The sequence below is a fragment of the Elephas maximus genome, chromosome 16 (genome assembly GCF_024166365.1).
Source record: "Elephas maximus indicus isolate mEleMax1 chromosome 16, mEleMax1 primary haplotype, whole genome shotgun sequence".
NCBI lineage: Eukaryota > Metazoa > Chordata > Mammalia > Proboscidea > Elephantidae > Elephas > Elephas maximus.
The window spans coordinates 25,129,196-25,145,580 of NC_064834.1; the positions used below are offsets into that span (position 1 = coordinate 25,129,196).

At 41.6% G+C, this 16,385-nt stretch overlaps 1 long non-coding RNA gene across 2 annotated transcripts; it reads left to right on the plus strand.

Annotated features, from left to right (window-relative positions):
* Positions 1 to 6,806: 6,806 nt before the first annotated feature.
* Positions 6,807 to 15,951, plus strand: LOC126059632 (uncharacterized). Of its 2 annotated transcripts, XR_007513465.1 has the most exons (4): positions 6,807 to 6,942; positions 8,942 to 9,031; positions 14,939 to 15,052; positions 15,603 to 15,951. It is a non-coding gene; the product is annotated as an uncharacterized LOC126059632 (long non-coding RNA). The 2 variants fall into 2 exon arrangements; XR_007513464.1 differs by having other exon boundaries at positions 14,939 to 15,951.
* Positions 15,952 to 16,385: the final 434 nt, after the last annotated feature.

The following is a 16,385-nucleotide window of genomic DNA, read 5'->3' on the forward strand; positions in this document are numbered from 1 at the left end:
TGCCCTGAACCTGTCTGTTCTGATGGTGCTACCAGAACATTGCACAGTTGACAAAAGTACAAATCAAAGAGATGTGTATGTGTGAGGCAATGAAGATAAATGATATTTTATTGTGAAAACAGTCTCTAGTCACTCTTTCATAACTGAAAATCCCCCTTTTCCACACCCGCTGGTCAAGCTTCTCTTCTATTTAATATTTAAAATAAAATTGTTCAGATTTCCTGGGGCCTTGGGACTTCCCCAGTGCCACAGGTTATGATATGTCTTTTCACACCATTAGGCTGGGGAAACCCCACACTGGGCAAAGGGCCAATTTTAGCCTCAGTTTAGCTCATTAGAGAGACTCAGAAATCTAAGGAGCTGCAGAGAGACAATTATAGGAAGGGGACAAATATAGGAAAACAGTACCTAAAGTTGGCTCTTTGGCTGAGAAAAAGGCAGCCTGGAAATGGGAAGGGATGTTAGTTCTCATACATGGAAGAGAATTGCATGGGTAAAAGTTTTTTGGACAAGATGAGGCCATTTTTTTAAATGACCCAGAGACAATATATGAGCTGTGAGAGAAAATCTGTCTCAAAACCTCATGCTCACACTTTACTGAGAACAAAACCAACTTGTAATGTGCAAGAAAACCAAAACCCATTGCCGCGAGTCGATTCCAATTCATAGTAACCCTATGGTACAGGATAGGACTGCCCCATAGAGTTTCCAAGGAGCGTGCCTGGTGGATTTGAACCGCTGACCTTTTTTGGTTAGCAGCTGTAGCACTTAACAGCTTCGCCACCAGGGTTTCCATACTGTGCAAGGGGCTCTTGGAAATCATCTAGTTTATCCTCCCACCCAGCGGCAGGATGACCATCCAGCTTCCGTCTAGCCCTTGTGGTGCTGGAGCACCCGTTATTCTGTGAGGCAACCAGCCCTAGATGGGATACCATGGTTGGTCTGAAAGCTCTTCATGTCAAGATGAAATCTGCCTTCCTCTAACCTTCAGCCAGAGTTCTTCCCTTTGACGTGTAGCATGTCTTCTCTCCCTTTCTCATGACTCATTCCAAATATTGGAAAACGACCAACAGATCCTATTACTTCTCAGTTTTCTCTTTTGTTGTCGTTCCTTCAACTCTTCTGGCGTTTCTGGCTTTCACCAGACTGACTTAGTTTGTGGAGGTCCTTCATAAAACACGGGGCTGGAAATAGAATATACTCTTCTGGATGGAGGCCTGAGCCCCTGGAGCTTAAGGGGATAATTACACTGTTAATCTGGATTAAGACTGTTGGCCTTTTTTGATACCCACACTGGTCTGGTGGCTTATATTAAACTTGTGGTCAAATAGGACTTATTTGTTGTTGTTTCATTTATTTTAATGTAGACAATGTTGTTGGGAAGAAACATCATAAGGTTTAGTAAAGCAACAAGAAAGTTTTATTGGGCATATATTCAAAAAGGCAAAAGTGGGAAGTGGACAAGCATGCTGCCAGAGCTAATATCTGCCCAAGTCCAGAGAATATTACAGAATAAGCAAAAGTGGGAAAACGGACAAGCACGCTGCCACAGCCATGTCTGCCTGAGTCCAAGGAGATATTACAGAGTCATCAGTATATATTAGCATTACAAACAGGTGAAACCATTGCAAGCTTCACCTTTCCTCCAGCTGGGTCACATTGTCTATGCTCAAGGACAGGGAATAATGACCCGGATATTATTTCCTAAAGCGACCGTTATAAGCCAGCTTCCTCTTATCCTATATCTGCAATGAAAAATTATCTGTGTAAGTTATGTAATATGTACAATACGTTAACATATATAATGTTGAAATCGATTTTCCTTTTAGCATTATTGATAAACATGCTTTTGCTGCCTCCACTGCAGTCATAATCCAGATGTTTCAGTGGGAGCCTTGTAGTGCCCCCCAGGGAACCTCCACCTCTTAATTAGCACTCTCTTGATATAACTGTTAAACTACCCAACTATTTTCTACTCTCCTGGCTGTTTCCAACACCCCCTATGCATTTTCTTCATCTTCTCTGTAAGGATATTACTAGGTACTTCATAAAGTTCTTTGCTGGAATAAAGATACACTAACTATGGTATTTCTCTGCTCTGTTAGTTTATTGGAGTCCCTGGGTGGTTAACACACTTGGCTGCTAACTGAAAGGTTGGGGGTTTGAGTCCACACAGCGGCACCTCAGAAAAAAGGTCTGGCCATCTACTTTTGAAAAATCAGCCATTGAAAACCCTATGGAGCACAGCTCTACTCTGACACACATGGGATCGCAACGAGTCAGAATCAACTCTGGCAACTGGAATTAGTATTAAAGGTAAATTTGCCATGACACTGTGGATTCTATTGGTCTCTTTCTGAATCTGTTTTTCTCCTAGTGACCATCTCTTTATTTTTTAAGCACTTTAAGAAACAAGATATAACCTGAGTTATTGTCTTGATTTTCTCCTTAGACCCAGTTGTAACAGTAAGCAAGTCAGTTTCTCTCTTTTACTGTCCTTTTTTATACATATATATATTAAACTATGGGCTTGAATATTTCTAACATTCTATAATTTGGAGCCATCTATTAAACAGCCAATTCCAGATTTTTTCTAGAATCAACGTGAAGTTTCTAGACTCTACTTTCTCCTACTCCCATCCTACACCCTCCCTTTGAAATCAGGATCTTTGACCTAACCTTAGTCTTTCTTCTTGATTTCTTAAATGTCACTGACTGTACTTCTCTGGTTACACCTGTAATGTTCTCCTCCTTTTCTTTGGGTGTGTGTGTGTGTGTGTGTGTGTGGGATATAATCTTTCACATTTAAATTAGTAATTATTCCCTTACTAAATCTATTTTAAACTTCACTGCCTTCTTAATGGTATCTACTCTATCTTTTCCAGTTTGAAAATCATTCTTTTTTGGTGGATAAAATGAATGTAAAACAGCACTAACCTAATTTACTAGCTAACCTTATCCACTGGATTTTTCTTAAAATGATTGTTGGTTTCTTCAGTCATTTCCCCAAAGCTCTTACTACCCCTCCCTTCCAACAAAAGAAAACTTTAAATAACAAAGATTGGCCACTGTTGAGGATATTCTAATGAACTTCCACAAGGCTCTGGAGGAAATTGCAAAAGAGAAGTTCACATATTGTAAGCAGTAGCAGCATCCTTTGAGTAAATGTAGGCTTGCCCAAGGTACCCACCTAGAATCTTTCCTGGGTGGGAAAGTTTCACTGTATTTGTCGATGCTTTCCTCTGACTGCACAGAACTTCTTGAACAACAGTGTCTGAACAATCTCTTATTTGGTTCAGAAAAAAATACTTAATTGTTGTAATATTGGTACCTAGGAGCATGGCCTGGTGACGCAGTGATTAAGAGCTCAGGCTGCTAACCAAAAGGTCAGAAGTTCTAATCCACCAGCTACTTCTTGAAAAGGCTATGGGGCAATTCTGCTCTGCCCTATAGGGCCACTATGATTCAGTCGACTCAATGGCCACAGGTTTTTGGTTTTTAGGAGCAAGCCCCATTTTCGTCACATTTTCTGTTTCCATCAGCCTTTTGGATCTGAAGGTGGTGCTGAACAGATCAGGCCTGATTAGCTCCCTTGATAAACTGTTCCTTCCAGACCTGCCTGATAATAAATATCTTCGACAATCTCATTTGCTCTCAAATTTTTTGGTCTAAAAAACAGCTTTGAAATGCAAAAATATGAAATTGAAAGTTTCAGAAGTGCATGGGAAACTATGAAATAAAGATAAAAACAAAGTGCTTTGCTCCATATGGTTAGGAGTCCGGTCCTAAGACCTTCTAAGGCTTAGTTAGTGTTGTTGTCAGCTGCTGTCAGGATGACCCCGACTCATGGTGATCCCGTGTACAACAGAATGAGCTGCTGTTGGGTCCTGCACCATCCCCGTGATGGGCTGGGGATCAGACCATTGTGATCCATAGGGTTTTCATTGGCTGATTTTTGGAAGTAAGATTGCCAGGCTTTTCTTTCTGCCAGGCTTTAGTCTGGAAGCTCTGCTGAAACTGTTCAGCATCATTGCAAGACACAAGTCTCCACTGACAGACTTGTGGTGGCTTATATAGGTGCACTGGCCAAGAATGGTCTCTTGCATGGAAGGTGAGAATTCTACCGTTGAACCACTACTGTCTTAAGGCTTAGTCTTAAGGCTTAGTCGGCATGATAAATTTGAGACAGACATTTGCACTGTATTTTTCCTGTGTCAAGGTAGAAAGTATTTATTTAGAAACCTTTTAGGGCACTTTCATGCAAGAGGGAATAAATGAGGGAGCATTGTAAAACAGCCCTGACACGTGGTTCAGAGCAGTCATCGGAATCTGTTGCAAGCTCCCTGCCCACCAGGGGCATTGTCTGAGTCTAGGAATCCTGAGTATTAAGAATGACACACAATTTTCTTTTATAAGGTTTTCTTCCGTAACAAGCATACCACTGTGCATGACAACTTTATTTCTGGGGGGGGGGGGGGGGAGGGAAGCGTGTGTCAGTTGACATTTATCCACATTTTAAATCTTTTTCTATGTAAAGATAATTTATGATAAATCTTGACTAGAGCCAAGTACAAATTTTCAATTTATAATACATCTGTATCTGTATTTATTTTTGTGTGTTCATAGCTTTTTCCTCTCTCCATGTAATCTGTACACACAAGATATGTTATATCTTAGTTTATCTTATAAAAACTCGATTTTTATACTAAGTATAAAAGCCCAAAATGTAGCAATTTTTTTTTTTAAGACAAACCTGTTTTTTTCTATCAGACTATTTCATTATTTTCATAGATCTTCCCCTCTAAGTCTCTGACACCATATGCCTGTGACTTCATGAGCAGTGTATCTGGCCCCTCTTACGGTTAATGAGACACGTCAGGTTGGGCGGGTTGTGGGTGGTTGAGGGGAAATAGAGAACCTTTAAGTGGTGAACCTGAAGAGCCTCAGAGCTTCTTTTACCACAAATGAGGTTGAATTTCTGACCATGTGGACTTCAGAATATCTGGCTCTGTTATCCTGATGTGGCAGCGTGGAGTAGGGTGGCAAGCCACGTTGAGTTGTCAAGGAACAGCGTAGTGCTCTAGAGAAAACTGAGAACTGATAAGTGCTGGATGCTGCTGCTGGTGAAATAAATTTATGAAGGAGAATTTAGAGCCTGGAGCATATGCTAATAGGAATGGTACCATGTCAGTGAGGACGCTTTAGGCTCACAGGAAACAAATTATAAGTCTCTCAAATAAAAAGGAATTTATTACCTTAAATAATAAGAAGCCAGAGGGAGGACAGTCTTAGGGCTGGTTAATTCAGTGGTTCAACAGAGGCATCAAGGACCCAGTTTTGGTTTTGTTATTCTCAGGACGTTGGTTTTTTTCCTAGTTTATCTTTTCATGGTTGCAAAGTGGCTGCAGGCATCCCGTCCTCAGATACTTTCTGTGAGAGGAAGACAAGGACAGTTTCTCCATTTACTCTTTTTATCAAGGAGGAAAACTGTTCCTAGAAGGGCGTCAACAGACCTTGTCTCATGAATTTTTGGTCACAGTTATATCGCATGCTTATTCCTAAACCCATTACTGATTTGAGTAATAGAATTAGTATGACTAAATTAGATTAATTAAGACTTACCGTATGGAGCTATAAAGGCACCCCTTTACTGAGCATATGGGCATTGGGAGGGTGAAAAAAAATTGAGGTTCTGTAAACAAGGAGGAACGGGGACGAATGATTGCAAGGTAGCAACCAGTGCTATCGGCTGTGTGTTTGAACAGCACATCTCTTATTTAATAAAATGACCCTATGGCCCTGGAAGAGAAAGGATGATTAGGTTTATGTAATACCACCCTTGCAAACAGGATAGACATACCCTGCTTGAAAAACAGGAGCTGTGTTTTTGTTTCTTTGTGATAAAAAAAACTCACCCTAGTGCCAGTGATAGCAAAAAGAAAATCTTAGGTTTTTCGTCAAGATAAAAAAATGAAAACTAGGAAATGTTGCAGACACTATGAAATAACTACTCAGCTGCATTTTCATACCCTTCACCCCTTTATCCTTGCTCATAGAGTCTTGATTTCTTCTGGCGGCATTGTGCTGACTGCTATGGGCTGGATTATGATTGATCTAAGTGTATCATAGCAGTCTTATTCTCACATACAAATATTTCCAGCTTTCCTTGCTGTTAGTGGTGGCTTATGATACAGTCCTGGCCAATAAGTGGAAATCCTCTGATGGGGGAGGGGCTTCTTGGAAAACTTTTGTTTTCTTGATAAAAGGGACAGTGTTAGAAGAGAGCTTACTGGTACTAGCTCTCACTTCCTCCTGCCATGAATGTGATGCTGGGTGCTATAGCAGCCTTCTTGACAACATGAAGCAGTAATCATGGAGACAAAAAGAAAACATGTTATGGATGGCAGAACAGAAATATAGAACTACCCTGAGTCACAAGACCAAACCTGGAGCAACCTACTTTCAGATTTCTGGTTATGTGAGATACCATAACTGAATGGCCTTATTGTTTAAATCACTGTGATTGGGGATTTCATTACCTGCAACTTGATGCACAAACTGGTACAAAAACAAACATCTCAGTAGATGGTACAGCTATACTGGCACCTCTTTTCCCATCACATTTCAGTTGTACTTTGACCCTGGGTTCAGAGAGGCTGAGTAACTTGCTGATTGTTGAAATGGAGCCCTTCAATTCCATCTCACTCCAATTAGCCTGTTCTTATACACTCTCAGCATTTCAGGATCTTCTTGATTTTTCTACTCCTTTTCTATACCTACTCATGTTTTCTTTTCCAACTAGATTGGAAGTTCCTTCAACACAGAGGCTGGGCCTTTTACTCGTCCAGTGTCCATTACTGTACTGGCCATAGAGAAGACTCTCAATGGCTGGGAAGTGAATGACACACCATGGCATCTCTTTTTATCCAAGATGGCAGGAAGGTAGGTAAGCAAATGGCTTGTCTTAAGAAGGTGCAAACTCACTATCTTTTTGGCCTTGAAGTTGGAAAATAGAAACCATATCACATCCTATGCAGATTTCTTCGTTCCATCACTGATCATCAGGAGTGGACATTATTTGAATATTGATTACATATATTTCCATTCTATGTGAACAACTTAGATGCAGAATTGGGTGGTATCCTTTAATGGTTTGCTTGAGACAATACATTTTAGGAAAGCATCTCCATGCGTTTGAGGGACAGCCGGAAAACGCCGAAGAAGGGAACTTCACAGCTTCAAGTCTCTGACGGACACTTTACTTTTGGAGGCGGTTGGATTGCCACAACTTCAAAATTCCCTCGCATGAGTTTGTCAGTTTCAGGGGATTTTGATTATGATTCAGTGAAGGGGAACATTCAGTTGAAATAAGAAGCTCCTGGCCTCTCTCTGTTTTTCCCCATAGCCAGGATGGCGCCTTGGGTGTGTTATCATCCAGCCTCAACTTTGCACATGTCCCAGCTTATGGCACCTGGCTTTCTGTGGCTCACCTCCTCTTGCAAAGCCTCTGCTGCTATTTCTTTCTTTCCAAGCACAAGTGCCTTTTGTGGCCCAAGATATAACTTCCAGTACAGTGCTTTGTGCCGATAGCTGTGGGTTTTCTTTAAGGTAACTGTGGGTGGCCACGCCATTTATTTTCTTGCTTCCTTTTTGTTTCTGTCAATTCTGCCCTCCACTTTCCCCCGAAGCACATGCTGTCCATGTAATCTGAATGGCCATTTAGAGGAAAGATCAGAAGTTTGTTGTTTCATTACCAATATAAATCAAAACTTTGTGTTCACACTGCAATCCGAGTGAGTCCAGGAATAGCTTTGGGATTGCTAAGTGTCTGGGGAGCAGTGACTACACAGACATGTTTTGAAGCCGGCTATAATAGTTTCTACAGCTGTTAACAGTTTGTAGAAGAATGGCAGTATTATCTATCAGCGTTTAAAATGTGCATGACTAGCATTGCACAGAAGTCAGATCGGGATAGAATCAGATTTTTTTTTTTCTTTCTGAAACTCAGCCAGGAAAGTCTTCAATAACTAGAGAAATTCTTTTCACTACTGAAATCAACATGAAGGACATTGTGTTATTATAATTGCTTATAGCTCACCATGAAAGTTGTCTTTGTATGAGTGGATGTACGGGCTGTACTGTTTTGTTTTTATTTATTCGGCATTCTTTATTCTAATGTCCTTTCCTTTTTCCTGACCAGAAAGATTGTTATTGAGCCCTTCACAAAGCTGAAATAATGCAGTGTGTTAAGAAAAATGTTAACAATCTGAAGAAGTTATAAAAATTTATAAGTTGGCTGAATGCTTGGGAAATTTCTGCATATTTTAATATAAATAGGTAATGCAAATATTTGTTCTTTGCATCGAGAGGTGAGTCTGTTTTCCAGAAGGCCCTGTTATTTCAATCAGCTTCATTTGATTGCGTTGAAATAAGGGCAACTTCCATTTTGAATGACGCCAATGATTAAATACCACAGTTGTTATCAAATACAAAAAACGTACTAAGTCAGGTGTGTTACTGCACCCTGGTGTTAGACAGTTTCCAGAGATCAGTAGGAATTGCTTTGTCATTAGAATTCTCATGAAGGTAACTTGCTCAATAATTTTTTTTTTGAGATTTCCAAGTCAAGGTTCAAGTTTTGCATATGAGAAGATTCATCTGGACCACCTCTTTACTCTTCTGGTTTTATTGGTTCTTTAAAGAATTAATTAACAGGCTTAATTCGAGGCAGACATTTTGGGAAAATATATATAAAAAAGGGAAAATAAGTTGATATACAACTTTTGAGGGATCATGTGTCAAAGGTCTTGGCAGAAGGACTATGATCTAACATCTTTGATCTTTCTAAAGGGGTATGCCACTTCTCACGCAATGGGAAGCCGCGGTGGGGGTGGTGAGGTTACACAGGGGCACACCCACCTAGTGGAATCTGTTTCCGCAGGTGAAGTTGTGATACCCTGGAGACCAGAGCCCACATCTGGGATACCCAGCATTCCAGACAACTTGGCAGTGAGCACCTTCTCGGGGTTGGGTAGGTAATCTGAGAAACCTCAGCATAGACCTCAAAGTTCCCACTGCAAGTGCTAATGAAGTCTCGTACCTCGCCTTTCTCAGCTTCTCATTTCCCAGCTAATGCTTTACAATTGGCCTTCAGGGTGGGAGGGACAAAGGGAGAGGGGCATCAGAAGAGGGTGCAGGAAAACTCCCAGGGTGAAAGGGCTGCACCTCTTACAAACTTTACAAACTGCCTCACACTTTTACTTGAACAGGCGTTGGCAGCCAAGGAGTGGCTGGTGGATTCAAACTGCTGACCTTTTGGTTAGCAGCCAAGTTCTTAACCACTGTATCACCAGGGTTCCCTCATAGCCATAGAGCCGTGGAAGTGATCTCTGAGCCAGTCTTCGTTTTACTGTTGGCCTATGTTTCTCTTGCACCAGCTGTCAGTTTGTTGTACTGTGGTGGCGGCTTGTGTGTTGCTGTTATGCGGGAAGCTATGCCACCAGTCTTTCAAATACCGGCAGGGTCACCAGTGGTGAACAGGTTTCTCTGGAGCTTCCAGACTAAGATAAACTAGGAAGAAAACCTGGTGATCTACTTCAGAAAATGAGCCAGTAAAAACTGTATGGATCACAACAGGATATTGTCCAATATAGTGCTGGAAGATGAGGCCCCTAGGCTGAAAGGCCTCAGCAATGGACTCAAGCATACCAATTATCATGAAGATGGTGCAGAAGTGGGGAACGTTTTCTTCTGTTGTGCTGTGTCTCGACGAGTTGGAGTTGACTCGATGGCAACTAACAAAGACAACAAAATCTCTCTTAGACTGTTGGAAGCTGAGGGCGCATCTGGAGGAGTCTACCTTTCCTAGAGAGAATTGATTTGCATAGGAATTAAATTTATATTCTTTTCCAGGGAGAAAAGCCATGAAAAAAAAAATGAATATTAACTTTCTTAAACTTAGAGATCCGTCTCACATGATCGAAAATTAATCTCAACAGCGGACATTTGTTGAGTGCTTACTATGTGCCAAGACTTGCGCTATCTTATTTAGAAGCAGAAATGCCAGTGGATAGCATGACCAGGAAGGAAATGTGAAAGTAGCTTGACAGAAGATCAGTGGTGAATTAGGAAGGAAATAGGAAAACTAGACTAAATCCCACTTTCTCTAGACAGTGGGGATCCTTAGTACATGCTTTCATTATAAAATGAGATTAAATGCTACTCTGGAATACACAATTCAGATTTCTCAGTCAGGAAAATGCCCCCAGAGCAGTGGTTCTTTTGCCTTCTTGGAGTCATGACAATCATTTACAAGCTGAGAAGTGCTAAGGGTTCTCTTGCTAGAAAAATATACGCATGTATAAGCATACAAAATGTTGCATGCTTTTTCTGGGATTGCCAGATCCCCTTGGAACCACTTTTCTTAGGTGGTTGGACTGTGGGATCAGCAAAGACAGGTAGCAGGTGGTTCTGGGCATTCCAGGCAGACAGGGTGGCTGGCAAGGAGTTCAGAGGAAGCCCAGCAGGGGCTTCCTAGCTGTAGGAGGGGTAGCAAGCATTCATAAAGTCTCATCTAGACGGGGAGTGGTATTGGGAATGACTAGCTATCGGTGTCAGAGCCTGGACATGGGGATGAGATTTAGGGGTATAATGCCCATCTGGAGACTTAGAATACTGAGAAAGGAGCCAAGATAAGGCTTCAGAAATCACATAAGAAGAGGGCTAGAAGGTGCAAGCTGGGTCACAAAGGAAGCCCACGATCCAAAACCAAGGTCAGAGCTGACTTGGCTGGGCTCGGGAAGACTCAACAAGATTTCCCTGTCTATGGGATGGTTGTCAGGGGCTATGGCCTTGGGTAGGGCGATGTGGACCATCTCTGGAAATCTGGTGGGAAGGAGGGAACCTGCCTAGTTATTACAACTATGGAGTTATTCCCCTTTGTTTGTGTGTACATGTGTATATGTGTGTGTGTGTTGCCATTTTCAAATCATCTTCTAGATATTAACTTTAAGACCAGAGAATATTCTTTATTTTTTGCATTTTTCTTGTCTTCTGAATTTGCTTCTTTACAGTTGCCTTTACCCTGCTACTCCTATATCCCCAGCCGTTTCTGTTCCACTCTTAAGTAGGAAGACCTACTGATTGGCAGGCCTTGGCCTTCCTTCACAAAATAAAAGGTTGGCAGCATTTTTTAATCCATCAAATATTTTTTGGAATTTTACCTGTTTATAATATCTGAATTTTTAATTTATTATTGGGGACCAGTAAAATGTAAATGTAATGTCCACATGAGTCCTTGGGTGGTACAAACAGTTAATGTGCCCAGCTGCTAACCAAAAGGCTGGAGCTTTGAGTCCACCCGGAGCCGTCTTGGAAGGAAGGGCAGGTGATCTACTTTCGAAAAATTAGCCATTGAAAACCCTATGGAGCACAGTTCTACTCTGAAATACATGGGGTCACCATGAGTCAGAGTCAACTCTATGACAGCTGGTTATTTTCATCTAAATGCTGGGGACTGTTGGATAATAATGTCCTCGATTGGGCAGAGTAGGTACTCAAGAAGTGTTTATTGATTGACTGATTAAATGAGACATAAATTATATCACATAAAGCTAACGGATGAAATGTCCATTACTTACTTACTTCACTCTGATATCCCTTGAAAGAGTATTGCAGAGTTAGGCAGAGTTCCACATATGGATAATAAATTAGAAGATTGGTGTTCTCTTGACCACTCCGTTTCTGACTAGACAGCTGAACGGTAGTCTGTCTACTTACGTGGTGCCACTTCTTTGATGGCATTTAGTGTATCAAAATAGTGCTGGTTGTCCTTGATATAGTAGTAATTATTGTCAGCTGTTAGTCAGTTGCTGGAGTTTTGAAGGAAAACAAATTTAAAGAAAGAGACCATTAACTGATGGGGTAAACAGGGACAGAGAGAATCTTAATTTTCTGAGCTCAGTGGGTGCTGTTTGGAGAGTGAATCTGTTACCTAAATCATGAATGTTTAACTGATCATTAATCAAAGTGATTTAAAAGTTTAAGTAAGCATTAGCTTAGTTTTAGGGCCATTGGGTAGCACAAATGGTTACTTGCTCGACTACTAACCAAAACGTTGACAGCTCAAACCTACCCAGAGGCACCTCAGAAGAAAGGCCTGGTGATCTGCTTTTAAAAGGTTACAGCCTTGAAAACCCTATGGAGCATAGTTCTACTCTGACACGCAAGGGGTCACCATGAGCTGGAATTGACTCGACAGCAACTGGTTGGTTGGTGGTAGATGAGTTTTAGAATATGAAATTTGAAAAGTCATGAACACAATAACATTGGAGGAAACAAATAATAAGATGTAAACCCACTGCCGTGGAGTCGATTTGGACTCATAGAGACCCTGTAGGGTTTCCAAGGCTGTAAATCTCTACCGAAGCAGACTGCCACATCCTTCTTCCATGGAGCCACTGGTGGTTTTGAACCACCGGCATTTCAGTTAGCAGTCAATCGCTTTAACCACTGTGCCACCAGGGCAGGAGAGCCATAATTCTGGCATGAAGGTCAGACCAAACATGGCAAAAGAGCTTGTGTGCTTGAATTAATGAGAGTCTTCTTCTCAGATCAGATTAAAATTAAAAAATGGGGGAAGTTGGAGGGACTTCCCCCTTCGATGGCTGGCTGTATTTAGCAGGAGATTGTTGTTGTTGTTGTTACGTTCTGTCGAGTTGGCTGTGACCCATAGCGACCCTATGCACAACAGAACGAAACACTGCCCAGCTCTGTGCCATCCTTACAATCATTGTTATGCTTGAGCTCATTGTTGCAGCCACTGTGTCAATCCACCTTGTTGAGGGTCTTCCTCTTTTCCACTGACCCTGTACTCTGCCAAGCATGATGTCCTTCTCCAGGGATTGATCCCTCCTGACAACATGTCCAAAGTATGTAAGACGCGGTCTCACCATCCTTGCTTCTAAGGAGCACTCTGGTTATACTTCTTCTGAGACAGATTTGTTCCTTCTTTTGGCAGTCCATGGTATATTCAATATTCTTCACCAGCACCACGATTCAAAGGCGTCAATTCTCCCTCTGTCTTCTTTATTCATTGTCCAGCTTTTACATGCATATGGTGCGACTGAAAATACCACAGGCTTGGGTCAGGCACACCTTAGTCTTCAAGGTGGCATCTTTGCTTTTCAACACTTTGAAGACATCCTTTGCAGCAGATTTGCCCAATGCAATGCGTCTTTTGATTTCTTGACTGCTGCTTCCATGGCTGTTGATTGTGGATCCAAGGAAAATGAAATCCTTGACAACTTCAATCTTTTCTCCACTTATCATGATGTTGCTCATTGGTCCAGTTGTGAGGGTTTTTGTTTTCTTTATGTTGAGGTGTAATCCATACTGAAGGCTGTGGTCTTTGATCTTCATTAGTAAGTGCTTCAAGTCCTTTTGAGCAGAAGAAAAGTTACTCAAATTTATTCTTTTGTCTAATAGAAAGAAATACAATGTAACTTAAAATTAAGTCTAAATCGATGTTTTTTAAAATGTATTTATGTGTGTACTGGAGTGGAATGGGGAGTTAGCTGACTGGGGTTCTGGAGGAGGAATAGGAATCCAAGAATTGAAGAGATTCTTGTCAGAGAAGAAAGAATCATTAAGTAGACAAATTTCCTTGTTAAAAAATAGATTTCTACATTTCTGAGCTAGACAATTATGTAAAAAGGATTGATAAGATAGCAGTCCTTATAGAGACTCATAATGCTTTTAAATGACTGAGTTAAGTGTGTGTGTGTGTGTGTGTGGTGATGGTGTCAAAAGCACAGAGTAGTAACAGAAAATGAAATTATAAGACAAGGAGAACGATCATTTGCCCAGGGCAACCGATACCTGACTCATCTCCACTTCCCATTAGCACTTTGTCTCCTTGCCACCTGTTGATGCCAACACTTTCTGCCCAGGAGAGAACCTAGGTAAGAACCCAATGGGTAAAACACTTTGATCTTGCTTTTCTCTTAGCAACAGTTAAGGATGGGGCTCGGGGACAGGAAATGAATGAGGTGGAGGAGTGATGTGGGCTTGGGAAATCTTATCGGAGGTGGAATGTGGTTAAGGGCTGGAAGGGTATAAATAAAGATCTCTAGATGTTCAGAAGGAGAGGCTTCCTTCAGGGGGCAACCTGGGAAGTCTTCATAGAGGAGGTGGGATTTTAACTGGGCCTAGAAGGATGGGTAGGAGTTTGGCAGGTAGAAATGGATGGATGAACATTCCAGAGAAAGGCAAATAGCCCGAACAAAGGCGTCATGGCAGAAAGTACAAGCCTATTTCGGGAATGGCAGGTGATTCAGAATAGCTGGAGATTACATGGGTCGGGTAGGTGGAGGTCAGGTTATAAGAGGCCCTGAACGCCAGGCTAAAGTCTTATTTGATACACAGGCAAACTCCTCACATGAATGGCCGCCTCATAAAATGTCTGCTTTACAAAGCTTGATTTTTTACCTGCTCAGGTTTTCTATAAGTATTGGCACAATCCTACTTTGCTAAGCCACATCTTAGTGTCTTAAAGGCAGGAGGCATGGCCTCTTAACCAAAGGCTCAGGCTATTCATTAGGTTCAGGAAATGACAAAGCACTTTGGGATTCTAAGGTGTCATGTGTGTGTTTTTTTTTTTTTTTTTTAACGTTTTTTTTAAAGCCATCTTTATCGCTGGGGTTGCTTACAGGGTAAGTGTGGCAGGCTACATCTTCCAAAAGCAGTCACGTCAATATTTTCCATCCACATATTCTTCTTACAATGTGACTTTGACATTTGTCCCATTGAAAGGTGGCTTCTATGTTCTCTTCCTTTGAATTAGGCTGGCTTAAGACTATGGTTGGGGTGACTTCTGACGTTAGGATTTGAAAGGCCATGCAGCTTACTCCTGGTTCTCTTGGGGTATTCACTTTTGCAGCCCTAAGCCACTGTGTAAGATGCCGGAGGTCACCATGCTGCGAGGAAGCCCAGGCCACGTGGAGAGATGTCATGTAGACCTTCTGGATGACAACCAGCATCAACCACCAGAAATGTGAGTGAAAATGCCTCCAGATGATTCCTGGCTCCAGCCTTAGAATCACCCTGAGTTGTCCCCACTGTGTCCCTTCAGAGTCCTGCCAAACAGAATTAGTGAGCACAATAAAAAGGTTGTTTTAAGCAACTGGGTTGGAGAAGCTTGTTATGCCCCTGTAAATAACTGGAACAGTAAGCAATGAAGCCTTTTTCTGGCTCATCTCTCTCTGTTCAGCAGGACCAGTGTAGCAATGAGGAGGGAGGGAGTTATCATTGTTGATAAGACTCTGTTTGGTGATTTGCATGTATTATCTCATTTAATCTTCCTAACAACACTGTGAGATAAATATTTCAATCCTATTGTACAGAGAACTAAGGCTCAGAGAGGTTAAATGATTTTCCCTCAAGTCACACAGAAAGCAAACCCAATTTTTCTGGCTCTGTAACACAAAGGATTTCTCCTATCACATGGGGCCTCCCCAGGCCGGGTGTTGTATGCACAGCGACCTCTGCCACCTGGCTCACCTCTCCATCAGATGGCACACTCACTGAACACCTGTTTCCACAAGGTCCTGGGCCAGGAGCTGGGAAGGAGATGAAAAGAGAGAGATGATACCTGCCTTTACAGCGAAGATAATGAAACAGGCAGCTGCAAGTCCCGTGGAAAGATAAAAGCAGCCCAAGTCCGTGTCTGATCCAGTCCTGTGGACTTTCATACAGGAGAGGGTCACTTTGGGGTCCTTGGCAAGTGGGTGACCTCCTGGTGCTCTATCTTTCTACACTGGTGAGAGTTGGGGTGACTGTGTGTCCCAGTTTTCCCATATATTCCTGGTTTCTGCCTATTGCCCCAGTGAAATTATTCATAGCACCTCCTTTTAGTCTCCCAAGTGCCCCGCTTTGGATGATAAATTATATAGTTGCCTCATAATTACATATATGCATATGTATATAATTACATATATTACTTATATATATAATTACATGATTTAATTATATATGTACATACATATATAAAATTACATCTTACCTTATATGGTGAGAGTGATACTTCCAAATCGACCTTTTACAAGGGAATGGGGTGAAGTACTATTGAGCAACTATGTGAAATGGGCTGAAGGCAGTGACTGATGGCCCCAGACAAGGAGTAGAATCTGTTAATTCAATGGAGAAGTTGTCCATTCGCTGTACAACAAGAAAAGTCAAATAGTGATCTTACTTAAAATAAGAGAATGTTTATTGGGGGTCCTAGTGTGTGCCACGGTTAAACAGCTTTAAAATCTGAGTTGACCAAAACAAACAATAAAACCTCTCCAACAAACGAAACAAACCACAATTGAACTGATCGTCTAAAT